This window comes from Musca autumnalis, unplaced genomic scaffold (genome assembly GCF_047663935.1).
Source record: "Musca autumnalis isolate F117 unplaced genomic scaffold, ASM4766393v1 scaffold_5, whole genome shotgun sequence".
Lineage (NCBI taxonomy): Eukaryota > Metazoa > Arthropoda > Insecta > Diptera > Muscidae > Musca > Musca autumnalis.
The window spans coordinates 107,764,915-107,784,384 of NW_027412088.1; the positions used below are offsets into that span (position 1 = coordinate 107,764,915).

A 19,470-nucleotide genomic window follows, 5' to 3' on the forward strand; every position below is an offset into this window, starting at 1 on the left:
AGATATCGCGCCTTGAAAAAGTCAAATTCTGTAAAAACTACATGCAATGAAATACTCATAACTTCTTTAATATTGGTCCAAATTGAAAAAATCTTTTTTTGTATGTTTTGTTGTTTTATCAGCTATTAAATAAAAAATAGCGAAAAAAAAATTGCACAGTGGGCTTGTATGCTATTTTCGCGATTTAATATTTAAAATCAATTTTTGAAGATGTTCGACCCCTTCGATTTTCTTTAAATTTTTTTGTATTAAACTACGTTCAATTACAAAAATTTTAAGTCCTATGTGGTAATGGGATTCGGACGATTACTATTTTTTCTGAATTTTTTAAAATTTGTCAATTCAATTTTTCCTTTATACCTTTGTCCAAAATTTATTATTTTATTAAAAAATTAAAAGTTTAGTTTATAAATATTTGTTTTGATTTTATATTTATGAATTTATCTCAAACATCTTAAAAACTGCGTCATTTTTCGATTTTGAAAATGCATCAGCGAAAATTCCATTAAAGCCCATTGTGCATTTTTTCTATTTTTTATGATAAATATATAATATATAATGATAAATATGCACTCTTAGCTTCAAAAATACAGGAAATGCAAATTTTGGACAAAGGTATTAAGGAAAAATTGTATTGACAAATTTTAAAAAATTCAGAAAATATAGTAATCGTCCGAATCCCATTACCACATAGGACTTAAAATTTTTGTAATTGAACGTAGTTTAATACAAAAAAATTTAAAGAAAGTCGAAGGGGTCGAACATCTTTAAAAATTGATTTTAAATATTAAATCGCGAAAATAGCATACAAGCCCACTGTGCAATTTTTTTTCGCTATTTTTTATTTAATAGCTGATAAAACAACAAATCATACAAAAAAAGATTTTTTCAATTTGGACCAATATTAAAGAAGTTATGAGTATTTCATTGCATGTAGTTTTTACAGAATTTGACTTTTTCAAGGCGCGATATCTCTGGAACCGTTAGTCAAAAAAAAATCTGAAAATATACTAAAATGTTTTGTTAATCAGCAGCATCACCACAGCAAAAATAAAGGAAATCAAAAACCTCATCTTGAAAAAGTGTCCGATTTCACTCAGAAATCCCCATATGTTTTTTCAGGAATTTTTTTTTTTTCAATTTACACCGGCTGAGGGTATATTGCCGTCGGCAAAGCCGACTGATACTTTTTTACTTGTTTTCTCTACATTTTCGGGCAAAATTGGATGTCCCTTGGCATTTATGGTTACCATTGGTTTAAACTTCTCCATTATAAATTGAGGACATAGGTCCCTGTTGTGATATAGTCCCCCGATTTCAGGTATTTTCAATTTTTTAGATGACCGAATTAGGTAAAATTAACCCCCTGTTAAAAACATATTATTTTCACACAAATTGTCAAATTTTGTAGGTCGATTTACTCGCTTTAGTGCAAATGTAGAGCGCCGACGAACGAACAAGAATTAGTTTCAAAGAAACAAGGGGTAAACATTTGGAGTATCCAGATTTTAATTAATTTTTCTATATACATTCAGAATATTTCATGATGGAGAGTATAAAAAGTTCGGCCCGGCCGATCTTGATTTTCTCACATATCAGTGAGTGTACCCCAATACATATCAGCCCAATGAAATCGGACCTACTTGTGGATAAGTTTTACAAGACTGAAATTGTCAGGAAATGTAATCTGCATTATGCTGTGCGATATTTTGGGATCGTTGAAAATGTTGTTTGGGAATCGAGCATTCACTTTTGAAGTTGCTTGTGGCATTATAATTACGATTCGACTTGCTCACTTTTCATTATACCGACGGGTACTGAAACATTCTTGATTGGCAATTTACTTTACACCAACATTGTCATTTCTGTGACTAAATGCAGTATTTACGCATGCAAAATAACATTTGGGCTTATAATCATCTTAAAAATGTAATGGGATTGGAAATTATTGAATGGCTTGTTTAAAAATGGTTACAACAGTCAAAATTCATTATCGTGGGCGTTATTAAATTTAACAATGTCTACCACAGGGCTCCCAATATTATGAATGCTCACAATGCCATAAATTAGAACATATGCAGACTAAAAATAACAATAAGTTAAGTAATAATAACAATTAAAAAAATAATAATAATTCATATAATAGTAATTTAAACGTTGTTGGTCTTTGAACTCAATTGTAAGACTCATCTTCAAAATATTTCCTCACCAAATCTTAAAATTCATTTTAATTTTATAAATAAAACGCTAAAATTTGACACATTTTTGAATTATTTTTGTCTCAAGCTACCCCTTTCTCATCAAAGGAGAAAAGAAAAAAAGAATCAAAACCATTCAAATGAATGGCAATATCAACACCACAAGAAACAGTCGTCATATGGATACTTTGTTGTTATTCTTTGTTGTTTCGTTACGCCCGATAAAAGCAGCCAAGAATGCTCGATGAATTCTAAATGAAGAGACAAAAAGACACACCATATCAATAATAATCAGACGTACAGACCGGGACAGACCAGCAGCAATCATATGAAATTTCTTAAAACCTCACTTCTTCGGTTACTTTTTCAAATATTCAAATTATTAGAATTTAACCTCAATTCCAGTGATGTTTGTTGTTGGTTGTGGTCTCGAGCATATGTGTGTTGCTTCTTTCTGTGTGTCATTTGGGGAGTGTGTTGTGTGGAGTGCATGTCCAAAATACTCTATGGAAATTATGATGTGCCGGCACATCGGACATAAGTATTTTTGACTTCCTGTGTTGAGGTATATTTTTTATGGGTGACCACAAAAATATATTAACAAAGAACATAAATTCTGTCTTTCTGTGTGTGTTCTTTGTAAAATGTTTAATTGTTAGAAGAAGAAGAAGCAGAACATGACGATGAACACAAAATATGGGAAAGGTTTGTATAATATATTGTTAACAATGCCAGAAATATACGTTATTTTTATGAATGATTTGTTATCAAAACCCATAATAATAACAGTGGTCTGAGACATGCTTTGCACAGTGTGTAGGATAGTAGAAAAGTGTAGACCATGGGAGAAAGGGAGTTATATTTTACAGTTTACATTCTGAAATTACTGAAAATCCTTTGCTATGAGCTAAACTTTTAACATGTATATACATTAGGGCGGCCCAAAAAACGAAAAAGTTCTTTTTTTCATTTTATCCAAAAACCTTATATATGAAATTTTATGGCGATCGGTTAACGTTAACCCGTGTCAGCAAAGGGATCTTTGCTTCCATAGTAATGTGTATAGGGCCAAAGTTGCATTTTCACGAAAATTCTCTAAAATCCGAATTTATGGTCCAATCGATAAACATTTTTACCACTTCATTGTTGTGGCTAAAAACGAATCCTACAAAAAATAGTGAAAATCGGATCGGATTTTGGTATAGCTGCGATAGTCCGATTTTATGTATTTTGGGCCGAAATCTGATCGATTTTCGCAATTTTTTGTATGATTCGTTTTTAGCCACAACCGAAAAAGTGTAAACGGCAATAAGGCCGTGTTGATGGTACGGATCAATTGAGGAAGTCGAAAAGGGTTCGATAATCATAAGGTCCAAAAGGCCCGCGATCATACTTCCCGATGGTCACAAAGCCCTAATTAAATAGGACAGAAATCCATTTTTTGGGTTGATAATAGTAGGTTTTTTGGGATTTTGAGTGCCTTCGGTATTTAAGACTTTTACCCATGGACAGATGTAAAGTTAGCTACGTGTATGGAAACGGCTTGACGTTATAATAAATTTCAAATACAATTCAATTCAAATTTTCTGTAAGTAGCGGAATTTAAAACATTCACCCCTGGAAAGACTAGCTAGGCGTTAAAAATTATCCCCACTTTGTAATTGTGAGGCGGATAATGACTTTATCAACCTCGGAACAAACCATAAAACAAACAACATCGATTTTGAATAAGAATAATAGTGTGCGACTGATGATACGTTGGATTACTGAGCAGTTGTAAAACAAAGCCACACCTCGCCAAAAACAGTGTCAAAAATACACCTCAGCGTAATGTTGGCGACTTTTCCTGAGTATGTCAGCCATGTAAAACTTCTCCATAAATGGTGTCGTAATCAGAGCTCCGAAATGCTTGCCCGAATTCGACTACATACATATGATCCCACAACTTCCTCGAAGGGACAAGGACAAGGGGGGACGATTCATATTGGCTCAATGATATGGAACCTACTTTTTAATGCCGAGTCTGAACGGCGCACAGTGTTGTGCCGTACTTGTAAGGGCATAGGAATGAAAAATTTCAACTTTGGTCCATATCGGTTCAGATGTGGATATAGCCCCCATATATATCTTTCCCCGATTTTGCTATAACTCGGTCAATTTTGGTCGAATAGCCTTCAAATTTAATATGTAATATTTTCTAAGGCCACTGAGTAGCTCTACCAGTTTTCACAAAAATCGGTTTAGATTTGGATATAGCCCCCATATATGTTGTCCCCGATTTTGCTAACTCGGTCAACTTTTGATGCATAGCCTTCAAATTTAACATGGTATGTTTCATCAGGCCACTGTTCAATTTTACCGATTTTGATTTGATTTCGAAAAAATTGGTACAGATTTGGATATAGCCTCCATATATAGCCTTCAAATTTAACTAGGGATGTTTTCTTAAGCCCTTTTTAAGTTTCACCGATTTTGACAAAAATCGGATTAAATTTGGATATAGCTCTCATATATATTTTCGCCCGATTTTATGTATTCGATGCACTAAACACGTATGTCGCCACCATTTGTTAATTTCTATAGCGGAAATTAAACTACGGATACCAAAAAATTTGGTCAAAATATTAGAAGATGTGGGCGTTGTGTTAACACGAAATTTTTCCTAATTTTGGAAAATACTTCATTTTTGGAAATTTCTGGAGAAAGAAATTGATATTTTTTGGAAGCAATAGCAGATATTGTGTTCATTGTTTTGTTAGGTAGGTAAGATTGTTGTCTTTAAGAACCGTTTCAATAAATTACCGTAGCGTTTACACGAAGTGTGCTATTTTAGTTTTCCTTAGGTACTTAATTTTACTGAAATTCCAAATTTAGTGGACTAGAACTTTTTGGGAACAGCACGGAACAATATTATGTTTTCACAGAAATATGTCCAAGAGTGTCTTCTTTCAGCCCATATATACTTGTGTACCTGACACGTACGCTTTTCCTTACCGTTTTCCGATAAGAATTATAGCTTTTTTACACAAATGGACATTTTATTTTATATTGTTATATGAGTATTTTGGAAACCCAAAAAGTATTTTTTTTAATTTTTTTTAAATTTTGTTTTTTGAAAAAAAAAATGTTAAAATTTTTTTAATTTTTTGTATTTTTATGGTTTTTTTTGGTGCTTGACCTTTTTTAATATAGTGGAATATTTGAATAACACAAAAAATTCATATTTTAATGCGAAATATGGAAAACCTAAAAATTTTAACTCGAAGCACTAAATGCCAAATTACATGCAATTTGGGCCGATAACGTTGATGAAAACTTAAAAATGCATGAAATCGAGCGGTACCGTTATATGGCCATTCCAAAACGTGGACCCATGTCAGCAATTTTTCATGGAGAAGTTTTTTCACTACTAGGAACTGTAAATGCTAAATAGCATACATATTGGGCCGAAAGCGTCGATAAAACCTTGAAATTTCTGAAAGAATGTGGTACCGGTATAGTGGCGCTACGGAGGCAAAACGTAGACCGATGAACATAATTTTTGGTGAAGTAGTTTTTTGACCACTGGGAACGTTAAATGCCACATTACATCCAAAATGAGTGGAAGATGTTTTTAGCCTCTGGAAACACAACAAATCAAAAATTCGGATCTGTTAGTCAATACAAAGTAATGTAACAAGATGAAACTACTACTAGGGTTGTGTGTTAACAATATAAAAAACAGTTGGTGCTGTACATGTAAGCGTTTAAACAACCCTTAATCTTCGTACGCAGTGTGTGGTATGGTCAGCTACTAATCAGAAGTTCGCATGATCAAATCAATAAAATAAAATAAAAATATAAAGTGTGTTGAAATTGAAAACAAATTCTACCTCAACAGATCTAAAATATAACATATGTATTTTTTAGGTTATTTATCATATTCTTGTAGTCATAGAATAACTAGTTATTAAGTGCGAGTTGCCTTTGTTAAAATATGGGTTATAAGGGTTTTGTAAGTAGTTACGATTACCAAAAATTACTATAAAACCCCATTATTTGGTAATGATAAAATCACAAACTACAACCAATTCTTTAAACCGTATTTTATAAACCTGCTTGAATCAAAATGGAATGACAAACTTAATATTCCCTCCGAATTCGAATCATGTAAAAATAAGTAAGAATGTATCAGTCACCTGTGCTGACGGAGACACACCCTCAGCCACTGACCAAAAAAAAAAAAACCAAACCAAACCGTATATAAAATATTGATTTTGTATCATGAGTTTGCTTTAAAATCTGTAGGTACCGTAATGTGGGGCTGTACCAAATCATTGACATATACCAAACATTTTTAGTAACCAAACTTCTTCATAAAGGACTCGAAATATTAAATTACGTTAAACTAAGTTTGGAAGATATTTTTGAAAAAGTTTTAGAGTTATATTGCACAATATCCACTTTAGTATGTGCAGGCAGGGTTTTGGAGCTATTGGGCCATTTTCTCGGGAAGTACTGACTTACTCCGGAAAAAAATTGTACCGCTGTAAATGAGGCAACTAGAACAACCTACTGAACAAAATAATCAAAACGATGCGAGAGAAACTCTTAAATTTCACTTTTTCCGAATTTTTGTGTGGGAGGTACCCGAAGGAGTGGACCGATATAGACCATATTCTAACCTGATACATGACTGAATGAAATAATACGATGTGCAAAGTCTGTACCAATCAGATACTGCGAGAAGTATCTTGCAAATTTGCCATTTTGTTGGTGCCGTCAGGGTTTCATGGAGCGTTTAGGCTAATATCTCAGGAAGTATGGACATGCGCAAGAATAAAATTGTACCGTCGTAAAGGGAGCCGCAAGGACAACCTACTGAAAAAATTCTGAAACGAATTTCGATGAGGCACATTTTCGGTCGTGTCAAAATGTATATTCCCTTTCTAGCCAATAGGCTGAGTGTATATCTATATGCAAAGAAGTATTCATAACTTCTTTAATATACATAGGTCCAAATAAAAATAGTTTTTGTGATTTTCTGTTTTTATCAGCACGGTGGGTATGGATGTAATTTTCGCGATTTAATATTTAAGTCCAATTCGAATAGATATATTTTTTTAAATTTTTCAAAATTTGTGAAACATTTGCTATTTCACAACAAAAATAAAAAGGGATGAAATTTGGAAATTAGTCTTCCTTGCGGCTACAAAACTTTCCACCAGAAATTTGTCAGGTACACCACGTTCCCATAGAACGGTACCTCCCATTTAAAGGGCTTCAAAACTTTCCACCAGAACTTTGTCAGTTTCAAGTTTTGAAATTATGTATTTAGTCTTCTTTGAGGTATTTTCAGGGTTTTAACCGCATTATCCTACAGAAATTGGTAAAATTCCGTACATAGTCTTCGTTTATAAAAAATTTCTGCAGATAATTGTCGTTATAGGTCCATCTTTTGATATACTAGCTCCCTTAATACCTGCCTTCCAAATTTCTTTATTTTGAAAGTTTTAATCGTATGAAATGACTGAAAATTAGCATTTAGTCTTCATTTGCGCTGAGAATGATCGGTACAGATCCACGTTTTGATATAGCCCCATTGAACCTACCTACCTCGGTATTTTGAAGGTTTTATCCACATAAACATATAAATAGGAAAATATCAATCAGCCAATCTTGTACAGAATTTTCACTGCTACAAAATTTTCTTTAGTCCCATTGCGATAGGAAAACCTAAAAAAACTGAAAATGTGAATTTTGATCGCGATTTAATAAAAAATCCATCCAGCGATTTTTTTCTTGTTTTTGAATTTTTCTCATCTATAAACATTGCTGTTTCAGAATCCGCAACAACTTCCCTGGTGAAAGCGGGTTGCATAACCATTGTAATACACTAGCGGTCATCTGAATAGGTTTGAATTTTTTCTTTTTATATGTTAAGGTATCTTCTGATGCAGGGACGTACGCAGGATTTCATTTCGGGGGGGGCCCAGCCTGACCAAAAATCATGAAAATTAAAAATGTTGTGTATCGTTATGTAAAGCTATTTTAAGGGGTTTTTGATGACTTTATTCACGAGGGGCACTAAAAACCTTCTGGCCTAAGCAACACGTAGGGTCGCCAGGCGTCATTTGACATTTTTTTGGAAAGTTTGTCAGTTTTTAGCCTCAGCATACTCTGGACAGTTTGACATACGACCATGTATTGTGTTGTTGAGGCTATTAGCATAAGTTTTAAAAATATCGTCACTAATATGGATTTTGTAAATTCTTTTGGTGAAAGAACTTCCATGCAAAAAGTGCGAATATGTCGAATAAATATATACAGTGTTTGGAGGATGTAAACAGTTTGACCCGAACATAACGCCGTTTTTTCTTTAAAGTGCATATATTACACACTAATTTCAGTGCCAGTAAAAAAGTTTTGTATTATTGTTAGAAAATAATATTCTTTAATTGCTTAAAAACACCAAAGCTTAACTATTTTACCAGAAGCGATAGAGTCAATGAAACCCAACTAAACATTCAGAAAGTTACATTAAAAAAATTATCAGGAGCTGGGCGATGCAATCTACGACTCATAGACTGCGAATCCAACTCGTAGTACTGTTTGAGGCTTCACAAAAACATGATCGAAAAAAATCTTTAAAACAAACTCGGCAACCTTTTAGCTATATCCTGAAAAAATAGGTTGAGTCGAAAAACTCCATCTGATACATCAAAGGTTTCCAACAACCAATCACTTCTGAAAATTAAAAATGTTTGATTTCTGGAAAACAAGTAAAATTAGCAGTCGGGTTTGTCTACATATATAGACATATAGAATACGGACTACATAGTCAATTTGTGTTCTGTAAATTGTAAAGCCAGGAAGTTTCCGAATTTCGTCTCCATTTTTGGACGTATAAATTTACCGACAATAACTTCGAAATATTTCGGGTGTACAACTTCTCTATTATTGGCGTTACCCACAAAATTTATTTGAAGTTGTTCTATGTGAAGTAGTGATTGAATAGCTTTTTTAGAAGCAGTCTACGCAGAGTCATTAAAAATGCATTCCGTTCTTCACATTTTGACAATGTCGGATTTGAATCCATTTCATAAAATTTTCACATTTTAGCAATGTTTACATTTATAATAACTTTTTGCAAAGAAAATTCTCAAGAACACAAGAAGCGATTTATTTCATGGTATTTTAATTACACTATGCAACACTGAAAATGCAAACAACTTCTAGTACGCATTTTTTGAAAGTACGTATTTAGACTACAAAACCCCTAGTAGGGTTTTGTCCTGTCAGATCCAGTTCGGATTTTATGGCCTCATCTAAACCGGGCTAAATCTACACTTTTTTGCATTTATCAGGCCTTTATCTCAGAAACGAATAGGAATTTGGCCTTGCTGTCTTTGGTAATATTGTAGCCCTAAACTAGTAGAGCACATCCTTTGAAAAAACCACATAAGAAAAACTCCATCTAGGTCATCATAATCTATAAAATATAGAACATTTTATATAATTGCTGAAATTCTGGTCAGTATCGGCTAAACTATTGGGAGTTGAACCAAGTAACCTTTAGCAAAAATCTTCCCAATAAAATTCCCAACCATTCTTTAGAACATTCTGAAACTCGAAAATGCTTATTTCATGTTGTTTCAGCGGTATTTTGCATCATATCTTTTACAACACGTATTTCAAACACAGTTCACACCAACAGTTTATTCTCGCATTTCGGATTTCACCACATATTTATAAATTGGTCATTGAAAAATATTATGAAAACAACGTGATAGAGGCATTTTACAGCAATAATATGTTCTGAAGTATTGTGTATTACATTCCAGGGAATATTTTTCCAAAAGGAAATATTCAGAAAAAATTTACGGTTTTGGAGATACGGTGCGAAATGTATAAAAATTGTAGAATTTTTGCATATATTTTGAAATTTGAGGCAATAAATGTAGTTTTTCGAGTTCATTATTTTTCCAAATATTTTATTCTTGTCTTTATCTATAAATTCGCTTCAGAGGTCAGAAAAAGATTCGCATTGGTTTCAGAGATATAGCCCCGAATTTCTTTAAAAACTCAATATTTTACCATGTTTAGATGGGGCCATAAAATCTGAGCTGGATCTGACACAACAAAACCCAACTAGGGTTTCTCGTCGTTGGGGCCCGTACTTTCAAAAAATCCTCAGTTCGAATTGTTTGCACAAGATCACCTTAAAAATGTTGCACAGTGTTACTCAGCAAAATGCTTGTATCCAAAAGATAATCATAGGTGCAAGAAATATCAGACTGCATATCTGTTTGTAGCCAAAAAAATGGTTAAATCATGAGTGCAAGTAACTAGGTCTTTTTAAGTGAAAGAAGTCATGATTTTTACAAGGGCATGGTGCAGCTAGGATGCAATCAATTTTAGATGTTTATCACTTATTTTGCATGATTCTATGCAAGAAGCGTTTTAAGATGTTTTTTTGGTATTTTTAAGTAATAAGAGCTAACTTTTTAGAATAAAATTATTTGATTTTTATTTGCACTCAGTCGCTTTTTAAAAATGATATATTTGAGATATTCCATTGTTTTATATTCATTATACTTCAATTTCATTAAGACTATCGAACTGTTATCAAACTACTGTTTTTTCAAACAAAAATTTTCTACAAAAAAACATGACTTTGTTAGTAATTTGAAAGAAACTATAGAAAGAGGCCATACATATTAATTAGAAGTTACCACAACTATTTTAAATACTCTTTTCCAAATGGCCCTGAGGTCTCACATCAGTGCAAATCCTCGCTTAATAGATTTTAACTTCTCCCATATCCTCAAAATGCATGCTTTCGAATCAATTTTTAAATTAATCGAAAAATCAATTCAAAATACATTCCATGGAAATATACATTCACTACAAAAAACTAATGCAAAATGTGCGCTTAAGAAGCAAATTAGACAGTATCCTCACTGCACCATGCCCTTGTAAGACTTCTTTCACGTAAAAAGATGTAGGCGGAAATCACTTGTACTCATGATTCAACTACTTCCTTGGCTACAAACATTTTGCTGGGTATGACCAAAAATGTGTCTTCGATGAAAGCGCAAAAGTTTTGCACTTTTGTACAGACGATACCTGAAAGAATAGACTGATATAGTCCATTTTGGAAGTGGACCTAATTTTGGAAGTCAAACTAGTTGGTTGGCGTAAAATTTAGAGCTTTTGGACCAATCCTGATATAACCATTGACTTACCCACGAAAAATACAATATCGCTGTAAAGAAAACCTCAAGTAAATCGATCTATATTCGAACCAGTAGGTCTCGAAAAAAACCGAATTGGACTTTGCTCAAGATTTTAGAGAAATAGTTTGAAGTCTGGCAGGGGAAGGGTCCAAAATATTGCGAGATCCAAATTTTAGACAAAATCTGTAGATTTGTTCGAGAGTTACAATGGTTTGGGAAATTGCAGTCATGACATTGTTTTATAAGGAGACAATACAGTCAGTGAATTGCCCCAATTTGAATTTCTATATCTCAAAAACAGTAAAATTTAGGAAAATATCATAAGAGAACAAGAATTCTCATTGCTACAACATTTTCTTTAGTTCCATTTGGATAGGGCTTGTGGTTTTCAGCAAAACGGTAAAAACCTGAAATACCCTTAAAATGCGTTTTTTTTTTATTTTCTTTCGTCTATGAACCCAGGTGTAAGCTTCATTCGTTTAAAGTTGTTTTAAGGGCACCGTGATATACAATACAAATAACAGCAGATTTTAATACAATACCAAGTAACCAAAGTTTGAGCATTAATTTCGTTTACGGTTGCTTTCAGCACGATAATGAATTTGTAATCCTTTTGAATACGAATTCCAAAACACAGGCATGTCATAAGGAAGGAATTCAGTTTTACTGGAAGTTTCTCTCAAAGAGCGTATTCAAACAAAAAATTTTAAATATTTCTTCAGACAGCTTGTTGATAAAGTACATTTTTAGTACAGAACCTTCAGAACAAAATCAGTATTCATTTGCAATTTCAAAAACAAAAATTATTCTAGAGAAAAAATCGTAATAATTTGTTAAAATAGCTCAAAAAATTTTGTCGGACCAAAACATTTCGGGGGGGGCCCGGGCCCCCCGTGCCCCCCCCTGCGTACGTCCCTGTTCTGATGTGCTCGTATTGCAGATCCATACTATTTACTTTTTGAGAGTCCTATACTATGCCAACATTTCCAAGAAAAAACTTGACTGTGTTGCCATATTTTCGGAAAATATCCTAATTATAATAAAAAATGTACAAAAAACTGTCCAATTATTGCGATCATCAGAATAGGTTTGAATCAAATAAAATTGAAAAATTGTACTACCCATGCAAATATTGCGCAGTTGTTTGGTTTAGTTTAGTAAAATGGAACATTCTGATAAATCCTACAACAAATTTGGCCCGCTTTATTAGGAACGTGGGTTCAATTCTCAACATGTAAAAGTTACCAAGAACTTTCAGATAAAATCAAGAAATATTCAAACAAAAACGTTTTATAAACTTACTTTAAATGACTTTTTGGTTTCGTTAGATCTCTTCAGAGCTTCGAAAATTGTCTGAAAGCAAATACCAAGTGTAGCCATATTATTAGGATCGATAAATTAGAAAGGTCATTGAAAATAGTTGGTATTTTAGTTCAAGTTTCATTTTTTAACTATCCTTGCAGTACAAATTTATGCATTATCATGCTCACAAATCCACCATAGTTGACCACATGTATCATAAATGTTCGAAAATTGGTCTGGAAGAATGTTTCTTCGACGACAATAAAGTAGAAAATTGTAATTCAAATTTAACTCAAAGGGACATGATATCACCGACTTTTATAGTATAGATCCCATCAGAAGATACCTTAACATATATAAAAAAAATCAAACCTATTCAGATGATCGCTAGTGTATAAGGAGGCGGTACAGCCAATCCATTGTCCTAATTTGAACTTCTATATCTCAATAACGGTAAAAACTACGAAGATATCGTAAAAATCAATCTTGTATAGAATTTCCATAGCTTTAGTCCCGTTTCGATGGGACTTGCGGTTTCCAAGCAAAATCGTGAAAAATGCCAACTTGAATCGCGATTTATTAAAAAAGCGTTGCAGAGATTTTTTTATGTTTTTTGATTATTCTCATCTATGAACATTGTAGTTTCAGAATCCGCAAAAACTTCCCAGGTGTAAGCATCTTCCATTTAAATTTGGTTCAAGAGCGCCGTGTGTAACTAGTGGAGGGGTTAAAGAAAAAGTTTAAAAATGTGGTTTAGTGAGCTGCGCGACTGTGTAACTCCCTAAATCATGTTCGAATACTGCACTCCTTCACCTGAATTTCAAAATTTTCTCCAGTATGTTTTTTATCCCATACTGACTGAGACAATTAAATCTATAAGAATCTATAATGCCACCAACTATGGCTATTAAAGTGACCATTTTTGCACATCGTAATCGGGTACCCACCACACAAAAGTTGAAACCTTTAATAAATTTTAAACTTAATTTCGGATAGTTCTCGCAGTACTCAATACAATAATGCAGGTAAGTAATGTTTTGGAGGTTATATCTCTATCGGCAAAGCCGGTTGATACTTTTTTACATGTTCCTTGCTACTCTTTTTAGATCACTGGAGCGGAAAACTCTAAGTAACGATTCTTTTTCAAATATTATTTGGATAAACGTTCATGTTTACTATTTTATGGTAATTTCTCTTTGTTTGTTGTACATACATATGTATGTATGTGTTTCTTTACTTCCAGCTGGATGATATTAATAACTACTGTCTGTCATTGTTGATGTTGCGGTTTTTGCATTTTAATTAATTTCTTCCCGGCCATATTTGATTGTTCTTCTTCTTATATTTCTTTAGTATTCCTTCTTTATGTGAGAAGAAGAAGAAGAAGAAGTAGAAAAGAAGCCAAATAACAAAAGTTATTTTTGGGGAGTCATTTGGCATTAAGGGGTTTACCGGCTATTTTCAGCTTTGCTTGGATTGCCTGAAACTGAAGACATTCACAACTAAAGAATTCCTTCATTTATGAATTCTCCAGCGTGATGACGATGATGATGACAACTAATGTATTCTTGATGTTCTAGGGGTTCTACGAAACATGACAACTCCTTTGTTTCTGAATATTATGTGGTATGGAATGGTTTGGTCTGTTCTGTACTGGTCACGGGTATAGATGATTTTATTATGAAATTTTTGAAAACCACCAGCAACAACAATGACAAAATTTTAATTTAATTTTCAACGGAAAGTATTATGGCCAACAACATTTTAACGGGCTTTTTCTTTGTTTGCGGTTTGTTGGAGTTACCTTTTTAGACGGTATTTTTGTGTTTTGTTTTTGGTTTTTATTGTTGGCGAATCGTGTTGTTATTATTATTTTGATTATTCTCTATAATTTTTAATTTTGTTGTTGTTGTTCATCAAAATTCATCATTCATTGTTATCATGAAGAGTTTGTTGGCGTTTACTAATGTTGGGCCTTTGTTGTGATAGACGATTATTTGCTATTTGTTGTTTTAGTTTTTTTTTTGCATTTTGTTGGACAATTTTTGATTTTTTCTTGTTTGTTTTTGTCTTTTAATTCAGACCAATGAACGACCTTATGACGTTTTACAATACTTTTTTGTTAATCTTGAATTTATAATCCCAAATCACCGCAATCAATCGTTCGTTAGGCACAACGATGATCATCAAACGTTAGTACGCCTGTTTCGATTGTTATCGTCGATTTGATTTATTAAATCAAATTTATTTCATATTCATGTCTTCTTTGAGATTTTTTTCTTTGGTTTGGATTCGATCGATTAGTTAAATAAATATTCCCATGGTTTTGTAGTTTTTTTTTTTTGTGTGGGGGTGTTATTGGTTTGGTTTTAATTTTTTGGAAGTTAATCAAATCTGGAGGTTGATTGGTATTGTTGTCATTTGTCGATTCTAATGAAAGCTTATTCGGAATTTGTAAACCAGTGATATGCAAGAATTTTGTTTCAAGGTTGAAATATTCAAAAATGAAAAATGTGGGTTGGATACATTGAATCTCTCTCTGCACAAAATTTGGACCAAATCTGTAACTCTATTCCATAGTTGTCGTGTATGTAATAAGATCAGCGAGAACTACCCAACATAAACATAAGAATTTATACGGGAATAGGTCTTAAATTGTACTAAGGTCTAAATATTTGAACTTTTGTATGGGAGGTACCAGAAGGTGTGGACCGGACTTTATTTTGGGAGGTACCAGAAGGAGTGGACCGGACTATATCTTCGAACTTAAAGTTTGAGAGAAATATTACGATGTGCAAGGGAGCAATGTCACTCACTCGTTTCGATAATTATTGGGCATTTTAGTTGGTGACCGTTGGATGTTTGGACCATTACATCAGGAAGAGTGGACAACGAAGAACATTATATTGCTATAAACATTCAATTGCCAAGGAGTTCCTGCGGTAAAATATTTCCAAACTCTACCCGAACAGGCCTTAAACTGCACCGGTCAATTCGTTATTGTACTCATCAATTAAATTAGTTTTTGAAGCTGTTGGACCATTATCTCAGAAATTATTGACTTGCCCTCGAAAAAAAAATTGTACCGTTGTAATAGGGCGAGGACAACATGTTGTAATAAAATTCAAAATGACATGAGAGCTGGTCTAGAACAGCACTTTTGCGAACTATTAAGAAATGTTTTATAACAGGAGTTGACCGATATAGTACATTTTCGAAACTGATTTGCGATGTACAAAGTACGGGGACTCCCTTCAGAAGTTATCGTGCACACCAAATTAGCCAACCCTTTAGAACTTTTGTGGAAGAGGAACCCGAAGGAGTGGGCCGATATGGCCCATCTTCGAGTTTTAGCTAAGTTTGGACAAAATATTACAAGTGGCTAAGTTTGGGGCAGAATATCTCCAAGGATGTTTCCAACTTTGTCGTCACAATACGGGACACCCCTGCATTCTCCCCAACAACAACAAACTCAGCATCTTACACCACATGTTGTTGTTCAACACCCCGGAAATACATAGTTCGTGGAATTGAATTTCAGTGGTCTCCGCAAGAAAGTCGGCGAGATTGTAGACTTTGTGAGTGGGAGAATCATCAGTGGAGGAGGACTTGCCTTCCTTAGACCCTAATATCTTCCTTGGGCTAGGCTCTAGTGACCCATACATGAAATGTATGGCGGTAAGAATAATATGTGGTAGAGTTGCTTTATGTGTTCATACCGCCAATGAATAGTTTTGCCCTGCGTCATATGCCCGTTATAAATTTACTTTTGGAGGACAACAGCCGTCTGGTGCAAGCGGACTTCAATGCACATCATTAGGTTAGGCATTCGGTCCTAGGCAATGACCGGACCGGGTACATTGATGGGCTGATAAATGAAGTGTCCTGGCAACCCGTTATTTCCCTTGGCTCAGACCACCTTCCTATCATTGTGTCCTTTAAAAGGCCACCCAACTTCATAACCTCTGACCACCGTACTTTTTTTGAATCACTAAAAATCTGATTGGTAAAAATTCAGAGAATTTATAAATCACAGCTTCAAAGAGCTGCCAATTTCCTCAAATCCTCGCTGAGAGAATATTTCGAGTTATCAGCACAGATGCAGCCACTCGCGTACATACGTGATGGTCCAAAACTGAAATTAACCAAATGTTTCTAGCAGAGGCTATGGGACTATCAAATGAGGGTGATGAGCTTCTTCGTACGAAGCCTGAAGACCCAAGAGTTAGGGAACATACTCTTGAAGTCAACAGGCTAGTAGGCGAGCATAAGCGGAAAAAGTGACTATACCACCTGATTGATTGTGGGCAACGGATAAATAACATTCGAATCCGGGAAAGAAGGATTATTGAACGGCTGTTACAAATCCGAAGAGGTGCGTTATTTTAACCGAATTTTTCGGGACATCAGCACAGATGCAGCCACTCGCTACATACGTGCTGGTCGAATACCCGACATGAACCAAAATTTTCTAGGAGAGGCGATGAGACTGTCAAATGAGGGTGATGAGCTTCGTCTTACGAAGCCTGAAGGCCCAAATGTTAACGATCTTACTCTTGAAAACAACAGGCTAGTAGGCGAACATAAGCGGACAAAGTGGCTATACCACTTGATTGATTTCGGCAACGGTTAAATAACATTTGAATCCGGGAAGGAAGAATGATTGAACGGCTGTTCAAGAAGTGTACGTGTTATTTTAACCGACAAATTATAGAGCACCTTAAGAATGATAAGGCGAATAGGTGTGTGCTACGCCGTATAAAAGCTATCTCAGCCGAGCAGGTTCTACCACAATTTTCTATAAGCCATGTTGCGGATGTCATCCGAAAAACCAAATCATCCAAATTGTTGGGGCCACACGACATTATACGCCATTTTCAAACATATCAGTCGAGGACTGAACAAGAACAGGCAGCACAAGCTAACAGTTATAGTGGACCTTGACCCTTCGAGGCATTCGGTATCGTGCTATGCCCAACAGTTCGAGGTAAAGAGAAGAGTTCCCTCAAGCCGTGTTTGAAACGTTGAATTATCGTGAATGAGAAAGTTCCCCAAAAGAGGTGATATCTCCTGGACTTTTTTAACTTCAACCTTTCTGAAATTCCGCCACCTCCAGATGGCTTGGATATCGGAATGTATGCGAATGTACGGATTATATGATCTTGGCGTTGGACAGTTCTTCGGTCTTAGGAATATAAAAATATCTCCCGGGACGCTGACAAGGCAACTTTGTTGAGCTCTTACAAAGCTATGGGAAATCTTCACACATGCCGACGTGAGGACTGCAACTGAACCATCTTCATGAGGAGGCGAAGATTTTACCGATGCATTAGACCAACAGGATGTTGTCGATGTAACTGCTTGTGTTATCACCGTAAGCATTCCTACGACAATGTAGTCGACAGGCTACTTCCACCCAGGCACGTTAAGAGAGATCTTCATGATCTAGAGAGGTACAAACGAGAACCTCTATATCAACGAGCCTATCAGGCAGGATTGTATAGCATAGGATTTTATTGGCATAGGTGTGCCAAACTCGAAGACCACCCGCCATCCATTCCAGCAGAAGAACTTCAGTGGTTGCAAAACTTTTCCAACAAAAATTGCCACATGGGTTAACGTTTGGTATATCTCCATAAAACGGTACCACAGAGAGATCAATACTTGTCGACACAGGCCCACGTTGTGGTGATAGATGTTTTCAAGGTTTTGACTGTCCGAATTTGCTAAAACAGCCTGTGCTCAGCCTGTGTTCACTCCAGCTACTACAAATGGTGCCATAGGGGGTTTACAGCATTCGGGCTATTCTCTCAGGAAACTTGTACCGTCCCTGAAAATCTTGTACCGTCATAATGGGGGCAGCGAATACAAGTTGCTAAAACAAAGATCAAAGCGATTCTAGAGCAGGCTTTAAACAGCATTTTTCCGAGATTTTGTGAGAGAGGTACGGGTATGTGTTGACGTATATAGTTCATATTCGAACCTGATCTATGTCTCGTAGAAATATTACGATGTCTCGTAGAAATATTACGAGATGTACAGAGTATGGTCCAAATCGAGAGTTATCGTGCGCACCATTTTAGTGAACAGTTTTGAACTTTTGTGGGGGAGGTACGTAGAGGAGTGGACCGATATGGCTCATCTTCGAACTTAAAATAAGTTCGGACAAAATAATAGGATGGCCAAATTTTGGACCGAATTAACAGATCCGTTGGAGAGTTATCGTGCACTCCAACAAAGACATATGGTAGGATATTTTACAACTGTCGGCCTATTGTCTCAGAAAGTATGGAATTGCCCCTGATAAACCTTGTACCGTCGTAATGCGGACAGTGAATACAAGTTGTTACAACAAAAATCAAAGCGATTTGTGAGCTGGTCCTAAACTGAACTTTTTCGATATTTTGTGTGGGAGGTACCCGAATGTCTAGAAGAAATTTCACGATGTACAAAGTATGGACCAAATCGGTTACTCCCTTCAAGAGTTGTCATGCGCACAATTTTTTTGATTCGAATTCGCTCAGACATTTCGTTACTAAATTTTGTCAACCACTTCATACAACTTTCGTTCGTTACGATTTCGGATCCGACATAGGACGTAGCGTCCGAATTTCGTACCGACCTCGTTACGATGTCGATACGATTGGATTGCTGGGTACCCTCGTCAGTTTAAAGGCTGAGAGTATAATCAGGCATTTGGGGCATTTGGGGCATTAGTACTTTCGTAACAAAAACAAAGTGAATTATTCCAA

The 19,470-nt window shown here is 34.9% G+C and overlaps 1 protein-coding gene across 12 annotated transcripts in view; it reads right to left on the minus strand.

Moving 5' to 3' along the window:
- The window catches only part of sano (CABIT domain-containing protein serrano), a 711,482-nt gene that overhangs the window by 88,402 nt on the left and 603,610 nt on the right, over nt 1-19,470 (minus strand). The gene's annotated exons all lie outside the window — the stretch shown is intronic.